The sequence below is a fragment of the Lampetra planeri genome, chromosome 28 (genome assembly GCF_965212315.1).
Source record: "Lampetra planeri chromosome 28, kcLamPlan1.2.h2, whole genome shotgun sequence".
In the NCBI taxonomy this organism is placed as follows: domain Eukaryota; kingdom Metazoa; phylum Chordata; class Hyperoartia; order Petromyzontiformes; family Petromyzontidae; genus Lampetra; species Lampetra planeri.
In genome coordinates this window covers 7,114,267-7,124,359 of record NC_136134.1, presented here as the reverse complement: position 1 = coordinate 7,124,359, position 10,093 = coordinate 7,114,267, and the positions used below count along the sequence as shown (strand labels likewise).

Here is a 10,093-nt window from a genome sequence, read left to right as displayed (position 1 = left end):
GTTTGATACATTCTAGATTTGAAGCTTTCGTGACTGCAAGCATTCATATTCTTAGGTTTGTTTCGGTAAAGTCACGTAGGTAAAATTTTTAATTTAAAATTAATAAAAGATAAAAAAAATGAAATAAAAATCACGACGTTTCGGAGGCAACACAAGCTTCCGTCTTCAAGTGGAACCGTCACAGCACGATAGCTGTATCAAGTGAGAGAAATTCCAAGAAAACAGTCCTTGTATATATACGGGTTTGATACAGGTGACCACCGCACATGGGAAGGTTGTCACAGGTAGCAGGGTTAGGTGATGTGCAGCAGAGGGCAGTAGAGCAAAACGCATTTTCCCAATGCACTACAGTACTTTCCTCATACCCCTGAATCGAAATTTAAAAAAAAACCCAATAGCAACAACAAATACCGCGGCAGGCAAATGCCTGTGACTAAGCGGCAATCAGATCCAACTCGTGTAGGTTAGATTCTATTTTTCGGTGGCGAAAATATCGAGACTTTCCGATTCAGTAACATTACTGTGCTGTAACTTAAGCGACGGCACACTCATCCAACGCGCGTGGAGAATCAACACAACGCAACACATTCGCCAATAAACACTTGGCCTTTCAAGGGAAAACGAATATACATTAAAAAAAACCAGGTTAATTTTCAAGCAATGTCCCTTCTTCGTGGCAATCTACTTGCCGTTCCAGCTCTTTTTGTCCACTGCTGGATAAGGGCCTGTCCCCAAAGTCGTGTGGATTGTGGGAGTTATTTGACCATATACTTCGTTGCCCTTTGGTGAAAGGGGGGGGGGACATAGAAGTTACTGTGCAGTACTGCAATGGATTTTGCTACATTGCCCCTTTGCTGCCCGACACAGCGAGCAAGGGGTCTGACACGGACACCTGACCCACAATTGAACCTTATGGTGGGACCCCGGGTCCCGAATAAACGGAAGTCAAAATCGTAATTAATACATTTATGTTACTTTCTGGTTCTTTCGGTAAAGTCACGTAGATAGAAGAAAAAATAATAAAAGAACACGACGTCGCAATACAAGCGTCCGTCATCAGGTGAGAAAGAATTGATCTGTGGCAGATCAATTGATCTGTGGCAGATCAATTGATCTGTGGCAGTGTTGGGAGCGAAACGTCGTGTTCTTTTATTATTTTTTCTATCAACGTGACTTTACCGAAAGAACCAGAAAGTATGGATTCCTGCAGTCACGAAAGCTTCAAATCAAGATTGAATACATTTATTTTTGGCGACTCCGTCCCACCGCGCATAAAAACGTCGCGACCCACCAGAAATCAATCCTCTCGTTCTTCGCCAAGCACCCGTCGTTGCCAAAATTGCCGTAGTCATGAACAAAACTTTGAAACTTTGATTAGCGCATCGTGAAGAGCTCGTCGAGAGGAATGGATTTGCGGTATAGTTCGCCTTCAACAGACGTAAAATAACGTCGCAACGCCATAAGGTTCAAATGTAAAATTAATAAACCTGTGATCATCCAGAAAGAGCCCAAACGCAAAGATCCACAAACACGGAGGAGACATCGTGGCAGCGATTACACTCCGCTTACTGCTCCTTACGATGTTATCAGAATCCGTAGGCGTCGACCCATGCGGTTTTACCCCGTATTCTTGTACAGGGAAATCGAGTTTTCAGGTCCATATGAAGTACAGCCGTTTCGATACGGGCAAATAAAACAAGCATCATTCTGGCAAATTGCCCGATGATGCTGGATGTAATTACCAGCGAAATGTCGTACTCAAAAATTGTAAATGATGTTAAATTACTCTTCAACACACCGGTGGGCTAAAGTAGTGAACTATTTGTCCTTTGTAAACGTGACACATTTTTTACTGTTTGGCCGTGTCGGGTTGTGGAGGGTTACGACACATTTATAAATAACGCGATCTAACCCAAAAACGTTTATTATGAATACTATTGGTCGCGAAAGCCTACGTGTTAAACAAAGTGTTTTTTGTCTATTTGTTTATGTTTCTCCCGTGTGATGGTGACTTCGTAGGATGAACGTCGAGATTTATAAGGGTACGAGGTGACCAATACGGTGTGAATTGGTCAGTAATAAGGAAGGGCACTGATAAGGGTATGAGAATCAGAATATTTATTTATACTGGAGGAATCCGATGAGCTAAGAAGCTATTTTTTCACAGATGTTCCAGTAGGGGCGGATAAGAACGTGACAACAACAACCAATACAAAAACAAGATAAGAGTGCAAAGTACGACAAAAGTAAACAAATCACTCAAACTCTTAGGTTTTTTCGGTAAAGTTACGTAGGTAAAATTTTGTTTTAATTGATTTATTTTCATTTATTATTATTTTTTTTAACCTACGTGACTTATGTATGAATCCTTGCAGTCATGAAAGCTTCAAATCTAAAATCACTCAAACACAAACAAATACAACACTAAACCATCCACATCCTACCAGACAAAGCCCACTGAGGCATACACTTATTTTTCAAAAGCTACCTGGCCACAAACGATAGCTCAACAAAAGTGGACATTTAGAGCAGCAAAATCATCTAAATTGTTAAGTCGGCTTGACCTCCTGAATGTGAAAATTGTACCATTGGAACCTCCTTTGCCAGTAGCAAAATATGATAATAGTTTTTTTACCCTTTTATCTGGCAACAAAACTGACACCTTTTTTGCGGCTTTTGGCGTCATCTGGTCCAACACCATGTGAGACTAGGCTCTAAGGAAAGCTGTCTCGGGTGTGGACCAATCAATTTCAAGGACAGTGCATACATTATCAGAGTTGTGTTTTTGTTTGCATTCCGACTGCAGGTATTGTGGTCAATGGAAACATGACTCCTTGTAAAAAAAAGGTGTCAGTTTTGTTGCCAAATAAAAGGGTAAAAAAACAATTATCATATTTTGCTACTGGCAAATGAGGTTCCAATGGTGATTTGTAATTCAATTGGCAGTGCAAAGGGTGGAGCTGCCGCCCTGCCCCCCCACCCCTCAATTCTCAACTTCCTTCTTGATCGCCGTTTCCTCTTGGCGTCAGTAGCTGGCTCACTCGGGTACAGCACACGACACACACGCACACCAACACGAAAGTCTGGCACAACACTAGTGCAGTGTTTTTCTCGCGTTCCTCGTACACGCAGGGAATTGTAAACAACAACAACGGTGGCAACAACAACAACAGCGGTCGTTGAATGCATTAGGGGACATCAGCCGCATTTGCCCTCCTCCATCGATACAAACTGGTCCAGAAAAGGAATGTGTTTGTCGTAGTATGCGGCTGCTGCGTGGGATTTCGGTTCATCCAGGTGAGTTTGGGTCGGTTATATCGGCTTTGTGTGCGGCTGTGTTAATTGTTGCGGTGTGTGTGTTTGTGTTTTTTTATTTTGAAGTAAAGTGGGGTGGGGGGGCGGGTCTCTGGGTCCCCTGGCTCGGCCGAGTTTTGTGCTTGCCAACCCGGCGGGCTCGCTAGCCGAGGGTCGGTGCCTCGCTGCGGCCTACCTGACGCAGTATTTATACTTGCGACTTTTTAATGACATTTTTCAAGTAATATTTGCAAGCGATGGAACGTGCGATGACGACTGCAGCTTATTGTTCAGACGATGCTCTGTTAAAATGCTCACGCGTAGGAGTTAAGGAGGATAGAGGAGTTAAGGATGGTGAATGGGATGAGTGGAAGTGCTTAAGAGATTCTTTAATTTGTCAAAGATCTATACAGATGAAACGTGTGTGGTCGCATACAAATACCTTTTTGTTTTGTATTCGACCGTTTCCGCTGTTGCTTTTAGTTGTGCGTGATGGTTAGTACAGTACTTGTTTATATAAAATTGATTGACATGTGTGCACAGTAGCGTTGAGACATAGACGTATACAGTACTGTACTGTACTTAGAATTGCACGGGGAGGAACAAGACGTGGATTTGGGAACACACACAAGGTTAGTAACATCATTAAAGCTGTTCAGAGTTGTACGTTGGGGGCATGTGGTGGGCAGGACGTGTCAACTGCCTATTCAAATAATAAGGACGAAGTTGTTGGCATTTCGATTTGAAGCTTTCGTGACTGCAGGGATTCATATTCTTGGATCTTTCGGTAAAGTCACGTAGAAGGGAAATAATGAAATAATAAACATTAAACAATACAATTCTCACGACGTTTCGGCCACAACAGCTCTGTTCTTCACCTGAGGACGGCTGCTTGTGTTGTGGCCGAAACGTCGTGAGAATTGTATTTTTATTATTTTATTATTTCCCTTTTACGTGACTTTACCAACAGATCCAAGAATAAGTTGTTGGCAATCATGGAATAGAACGCCACACACACACAAACACACATCCTTGGGTACGTTTATAGGGGAGATGGAGCGATGCAATCAGCTCCTGTGCATCGGCTGGGCAGAGATGAGCGGTGGATTTTTTTGGGGGAGGCCTTCATCCAGCAGTTGTTTGATCATGGCCCATCATGATGATAATTCTGAAACAATGCTTGTGAGATGATGAAGTCCATTCGTGTTTAATAGGGGACTTGTGAGAGTGATGGGTTTATTGAAGATATAAACAAAAAAACTTTCAGTGTCATTCCGGATTAATTTCAAAGTGTTATTTGCTTTGTGTCTGTGTCTCTAGATTATTTGATTTGTGATACAAATTCGCTACGCATTGGATACACTTTTTTTTTAAAGAGCGCCAGAGATGTGAAGGTTTTGTTATGCTCCACTTTAAATTGGCACAACGAAGAGGATTGCATGAACTATCTGTGCATAGTGATCACTGTACTAATATAAATATGCATTCATAAATGGAGCAGCCCCAAGGGGGGGGACCCCTTATGTTTAAAATTAGGCGGTTTAAAAGAATGCATGGCCGTCATCTCTCACTGCCATCACATAAATTATATGTACCCTCTCGTATCCATATACTGTACATAAGAGATCAACTTTACTGCTGCGATAGTGCATATATGCACATATTGTGCACGTGTATACAGTGTTATTCAGTATGTGTGTTCTGACATGTCTCTTTCTGTTCGTTCCCGTTGGACGTTACAATAATCCATCTCTGTCAGCAAATCTGAGCTGGCTCTTGGAACGTAATGTAGAAGGCTGCAAAGTTGGGCTCAGGATAAATATGAGCAAAACAATGGTCATTTAGTGTGCAACTGGAAAACAGAGTCCTACGTACGCCTGAGACAATTGCTGAAAGTGGACCTGAATCAAGGTTATGGGAGGTGCGTGTGTGTAGGTTGCAGTGCTTTAGGAAAGCTGAACTCCAAAATAGAATGTAACATACCTATGCGCTTAACGCAGAACGTTTAAAATCGTTATTTACCACCTATTTGTGACATACGGATCATAAACATGCTCATTCGTGTAGAAAGTATAACAAAAACTGAAAAAAGTGGCGCAAAAAAGCTTGGAGAGTCGCGTGTTTGGAAATACATTGATAAGTGTAACACATTGATTAGACAATTTGTCCAGGTTATAGACAACCTTTCTGAACGAAAGTAAACTGGGTTTTGGGCAAGAGAGAGCCCACTAGAGGGGATGATTGCCAATGGTGAGTGGCAGAACGGAATGTGTTCCAGGGTACTTTTACCTCCGAGATGGGAAGATGAAATCAGCTTGTGTGCAAGGTGCTGGTCCAATCATTACAGCACACGCAATCGTGACAGAGATGGCAGCAGCAATGCCTTTATTCAGCAATTGTATATATTGACCTTTGCCTGCTATTAAATGTAGTCGTCTTCCAGGTATGCTCGTGCTGCCAGTGGTCAGTTTGCCTAAAACATGTAAAGTGTCATTTCAGCATCCTGTGGTTTGTAATTTAGAGTGGTAGTAAGTTAAGGGACAAAACAGCGTTAGGGTTGTATTTGTCACTGACAATAGCAGGCAGTAAAGCTGAACACAGCATTTAAATACTGTCCACACCACTTTTCTAAAACGTAAACTTTTATACCTTCCCATTTATAAGGCTTTCAAAAACATTTCAAATGCCGTTCCTTTATGTACCGCCGTAAACTAAACACGTTGTGTAAAGCTTCTCTCCATTAACTGTGTGCGTGTAAAAAACCTGTGTTCACGACCTGTCCCACCGTATTAGCTCATGGTGTGGGCCATTTCCGTTCTGTTGACCCCTTAGGGCAGTAAGAGGTTCAAAGCTTATAGCCCAAGGCTTAGTAAAAACAATGTGAATGCAGGCTACATGCGGGCAGCTGTATTCAAATGTGGTACAGTAGTGACAGTGGATTAAGTGGCAGTAGTGTGGTTAACGCGTAGTACAACGATTAACTCGCTACGCTATGAGCCCGGTGACCTGAGGTCGATTCCTTGGCACGGCAAACATCAGTGGTAAGTGATAGAACCGGTCCTGGCTTATCCTTCAGAAACCCACACTGACCAGCATGGCTAGAGTATGGTCAAATAAACACCTATAAGCTGACATGGCATCAGTAGGCCTTGATTCGTTTGGTGGCTTGAGAATGTCTTAATTATTTTGGTGGCAGTGTGATTTCGTGCAAATCTGGGATGGTTGATGGTGATTGGTGGAATTTTTTTCTACATTTTATTTGAGGCATCTACAGCATCGTTTTTTTTCACCCTTAAATCAATATGTGACACCTGCAATTGATTATTTATGCCCGCGTGCGATAACCTATTGACTGTTGAGTTAATATAACAAATGCTGTGTGAATGGAACACGTGTGAGGAAGTCCGCCGAGGATGTGGAGAAATTAAGGTAGTTCGTGGTGCAGGTGGCCCGGTGGATTATCGTACTGAAGTGAGTTAACCCTGCCCCGATAATCGTGATGAATCGCCAAATATGACATGTGACGTTACTGTGATTGTCTTTGAAGTTGCACTCGGAAGTGCAACTCGTGACAGTCATTATGAATCATATCAGTCAGCTGTGAAAAGCAACTACTTTTGTCAGTGACATAGAACGCTGTTCATAATGTATGCAAATCTGGGATATTTAAATATTTGATCAGTTGAGTAATATTTGTTGTATATGATTGTTCTCATTATGATCGTCATAGAGATAATCTACATATTGTTTTTATAGAGCTATGAGTCAAAGTACGATATGTTCACGTTGAACTGTACAGGTATGCACATGTTTTTCAGAAGCTGTAGGTAATGTTTGAACTGTATCTATGCACTGTATCATTTCCTCTGTAGCACCGATTTTTTATGGTACCCGGTTATAATCGACATGTTTGTTTGTGAAACTCCATTCATATTAGCTTCATTCCCCTGTACACATTTACATTATTTGTTGTGAATGGATCTAACAAAAAAAGGTCAAAGAGACTTTTACGTCGAAATTGCAGCACGATGGCACTAATTAACTACGGCAAACATATTAAAATCCATTATCCTGGCAGTATTTTTGGTTAATAATTAAATGAATGCAATGCCAATTTTCCTCCCTGTCCCTTGATTTACGACTTTATATTCCCCCCCACCCCGCTATTTAACCTGCAGGTAAGTCAATAACAGAAGCTGCCTTGAGCTCTTTGAGATCACATGCCCCGCAGCTGCCTTGCTCGTTTCCTAATCGATAATGTCTCCTTGTTGCCCAAACCATTGTAACCCGTGCGTGTGCAAGTGGAATCATCCGCAACGAAGAGCAAACATTTTTGTTGTGTTAAACATGGACCATGCATGTGAATCAGTGCGGTTGTGTGTGATTGTGCGTCTGTGTGTTTTTTTTAAACCAAGGAATGCTATATTGATGTATAAGAAGACACTGACTCGGATCTCGTTTTGGGAAAACAACTGATTGTGGCAGCAGTGGGCTCTCGACGAGTAAGAAGGATCACAACAACAACAAAACGCATTTTGTGAACCACAATTGAAAACGCACCCGTTAATGTTGGGAGCTTTGGTGGGCGATAAGGAATATTGACATCCTTGTCCCCAGGATAACGGTAGCTTGCAACCATTTAACGAGTCGTGGGAGAGGTAGAGAACTGGTAAAGATAATATTCTTCACGACGTACCAGCCGCCCACCTGTTAGTTTCTCACAAAAGGTGCCTACAAAAATCGTGTCGTGAATTACAAATGAGCAAACCAAATGCAAGTGATGTCTTCAACGAATTACCACGTCTGATTTCCAACTAATATAGCCGACGTGGCAAGGAGACCCACATCCGTTCACAGTACCCTTTAATATCTGCATAGAAATGCGAAGAAGAGCCCCCATTGTACTGTTGTTGACTAAAATAATTAAAACACCCCGACCAGAGAGATGTGGCAACGCCAAGACCCTTGTCTGCGGCTGGCAAAGAAAAAAAGTGCTGGAACCGCTGATCACGTTGGTCGTATGCAACCCCCATGAACTGTTCCCTTCACTCGGTGTCGACTCACCCGGCGGTTATCATCGTTTCGAATGCATGTTTTGACATTCTTTTCTGATGGTCGTGCGAGGCCCCCTCTCTCTGTCTTTGTCCATACAAGTGTGTGGGGGGGGGGCACAGCCGTCATCCAGCTCGACGTCACCTCGTACAGTTATAAGCCCACTGGGGGATTCGAGAGAAGTCAAAACAATGGTCTGGGACGCACGTGCGTTATTGTCCACTCGTGGATAAGGATGCAAGCTAACATTGTTTTCCCCGTGGTTATGATGTTAATTGAACTGCTGTGAGTGTTGCTTTGTTTTATAGTTGGTGCGCTTCGGGTTAACGTGGTGGTGGTGGTGGTTATGGAATGAAGCTGGATTTTTTTTATAGATTTCTGAAAGTGTGCGTTGAACCGTGCGGCTACATTTGCCGACTGTGTTAAAAATCTAGACTGTGGCTGAGCGAGGCCTGTTGGAGAAATAATGGATATTAACCACTTGCTCTTGTTCCATGTCGTAAAGGTAGACTCACTCTCGTCACAGGAATGTCGAATTTCCACCGCTGGCTCAGGACTTTCAACAGGAAGTTGAGCACAGCCCCCAAATGGCCCTTTGAGCGGGAAACACTGCAATTGTGTGTTGCGTGTGTCAATCGTTGTGCTTGTACGAGTGCTGAAGTTCTCTATTTTTCACAATGACATAAAATTGAACCTTCATGAAAGATGTTATTATTTGAATTATTTTAGCCAAAGCCCATCGGCCAAAAGACAAAGGGATTAAGCAATATCGGTGACCACAACGGAATTTTCTCGGTAATGCTTTGCCAAACACGTGATGTCGTACATTCCCAACGCTCTCTGCCACCCCCCACACACACTTGGTCAGCTACAACTGCCGGGTATAGCTCAGGCGAAGACCGAGATTATATTTACGATCCTCCTTAAAAAGAAGATAAATATATTTTTAAAAAACACGTTTTTGGGCACACTGACTAAGCAAGTGGGCATGCACGTTTGCACAGCGAGAAGCAAGACGTTCGAGTGCTCTGCACTATTTATCCTTTAGCCAACTTGAACTCTTATGAATGGATGCATGTGGGGTAACGGCAGAACGCTTTTTTGGCCTTTGCTATGACTCATGAAAGGCACAAGATAACATGGTTGGTGGTGACAAACAGACATTCACTGTATTTAGCCCGAGGGCTGCTTCCATTTCCTATCCATTTTAGTTTGTGGTGGTGTAAACTTGATATAATTGCACATAAACTTTCACACAGCCTACGAAAATAATATAGATTCCAGTTTAGGCCTTATGGACTTTTTGAGCAACAAATGCTGTTGGCGAGCACCTGTTAATCCCGACACAGCAAACTAACGCGGTGGTATAGACAACAAAGGTCTTCCCAGTGCTGATGTTGGCACACCATAACCATGCCTTCATTTTAGGCTGAGCTACCCAAGGGGGGGGGGGGGTGGTGTTAGCGCTGTGGTTCTTGCACTGCACTACAAACCTTGCAAGCCAGCCTTAAGTTCGATTCCCGGCCACGGCTAACATCAATAGCAAGTGATCTCGGAACCAGTCCTAACCACCCCCAACCCGCCCCAGCTTCACCAACCCGAACTGACCAGTGTAGTGAAGTATGCTCAAGCAATCCTCATAATCGACACGGTGTTGGGGGGGTGACTTTACATAACAGTGGATTGACAAAAGGGCTGTACATTTTAGCCTAAGGGAGGGAGGCTGGGGAATCTGGGCCCATCTACA

General features: G+C 42.9%; 1 protein-coding gene across 1 annotated transcript in view; it reads left to right on the top strand.

Annotated features, from left to right (window-relative positions):
• Positions 1–3,062: 3,062 nt before the first annotated feature.
• The window catches only part of PIK3CD (phosphatidylinositol-4,5-bisphosphate 3-kinase catalytic subunit delta), a 71,736-nt gene continuing 64,705 nt past the window's right edge, over positions 3,063–10,093 (top strand). Inside the window, exon 1 of the mRNA XM_078607760.1 lies at positions 3,063–3,297. The gene's annotated coding sequence lies outside the window, so the exon portion shown is untranslated. The remainder of the gene's footprint in view (positions 3,298–10,093) is intronic.